This window comes from Octopus bimaculoides, chromosome 5 (genome assembly GCF_046866305.1).
Source record: "Octopus bimaculoides isolate indiv1 chromosome 5, ASM4686630v1, whole genome shotgun sequence".
NCBI classification, from domain to species: Eukaryota; Metazoa; Mollusca; class Cephalopoda; order Octopoda; family Octopodidae; genus Octopus; species Octopus bimaculoides.
Window position 1 is genome coordinate 78,830,414 of NC_142932.1, and position 1,883 is coordinate 78,832,296.

A 1,883-nucleotide genomic window follows, 5' to 3' on the forward strand; every position below is an offset into this window, starting at 1 on the left:
TCTCCAGGTGCCGAGCAGCAAACCCACCGACTTATCCCGGTTGATTTTCTCTCCCGTCACCGCTTCGTAGTCTTTCAGCGTCTCGCCGACAAGCTCGATGTGCTCGTGGCTAGACGCTATGACGGTGACGTCGTCCGCGTATGCCGACACGCTCGTCCCGCATCCCAACTCTCGCGGGATGCCCCTCAGCGTCACCAGCTTCCACAGTAGTGGCTCGAGAGTCAATACGTACAGAAGCGACGAGAGGGGGCATCCCTGACGGACCGAACGTGCAATGTGGAAAGGTCTTGATAGGTGCCCATTGACGCGAACTACCGAACGGATGCCTTTGTACAAAGCAGCCATCCAGCCGCGGAAAACGGGTCCGAAGCGGGCCGCTGTGAGGACAGCCTCTAAATATTGATGGTCTACCCTATCGAAAGCTTTGGATTGATCCAAATTGATCAGGGCCCCACCCATGCCAGGTTCCTTAACTACCCGCTCTATGATGTAGCGCATCAGATGGAGGTTGTCATGGATGCTTCGGCCCGGCACGGCGCACATTTGCGCCTTGCCGACCAGTTTCTCGATGACAAGCGCCAACCGCTTGGCTAACACCTTGGCCAAAATTTTCAGGTCTGCATTGAGCAGAGTGATGGGCCTAAGGTTATCTATGATATTCCCCTTGTTTGGATCTTTCTTTAGCAGCGTTACGGCTCCTCGGCTCACAAAACCAGGAATGCTCCCGTTCTGTTGCCAGTTGCAGTACACCGCCGCCAAGACGTCTCCAAACAAGTCTGGCATACAGTTGTAAAGCTCGTAGGGCAGACCATCCAAACCCGGAGATTTGTCCCTCGAGCATCCCGCCATCGCGTCCCTCACTTCCGCCGCCGTGACGGCACCTTCGCAGCACTCCGCCTCTCTTTGCTGAGAGTCGTGGCAGGCTGTGCAGGTAGGCACTGAAGTCCACCCTGCGTTCTCGCTCACCACTCGTCCCGAACAGTCGGGCAAAATGCCGCTGAAAGGCCTCGCACATCTTGCTCGGCTCGAGCAATTCGGGCCCCTGTTCATCTACCAGAGACCGGATGGTGGCTCTGTTGCCTCGCTGCGCCTCCGCCACCCGGGCCTCTCGCGCGGCTCCAACATCTTCGTTCCTTAGAGCACGCATCCTTGCCCTGACAGCACATCCTTCGTGTTTGGCGTTGAAATGTTGATCGAGGGCCAATTTCGCCGCCAAAACGTCGGATGCGATGCCGCTTCTTAATGCCTCTTCTAACTTATTCACTAGCTCTCCCTCTACTCTGTTTCTATCTACGGCTAGTGCCTTGCTATATCTAGTTGCTTCTGCTTTTACTGCTCTCTTGAGGGCAAACCACCATTTGCTGTTGATGATAGCTCCCGTCAAGGCCCTCTTTACTAACGTGCTAATCCGGTCTCTGAAAACTTGTCTCGACGGGAAAGACGCGTTTAGTTTCCAGTAACCGTGACCCTGCCTATGTGCCTTATCTAAGTCTAGCGTACACGTTACAAGTTTGTGATCCGTGTAGCTGACTGTGTGGAATTGTGGACATTTAAGATGTACCCTTGTTTCCAAGGGGACCCCAAGCCACGCACATTCACACAACCAATCTTCGTCATGATTCTATTTAAATATGTGCTTTAAAGCACAAAACAAAAGGAACAGTGAGTTACTTACCGTTCGAAAGTTTTGTTTCCTCCTTGGATTTTTCACCAAGGAGGCTATTGTACAATTTCTTGCACAAATATTTTTGACATCCCCCTACCGCGTTGGGGTAGAGGGATTTTATTTTGTGGTGTAATGCTGGTGTTACATGATAAATTTTAATGTGTTTTGGCGGTGTTGTGCGTGGGTGGTTGTTTGTTTTGATGTCGTTATTTGTGAT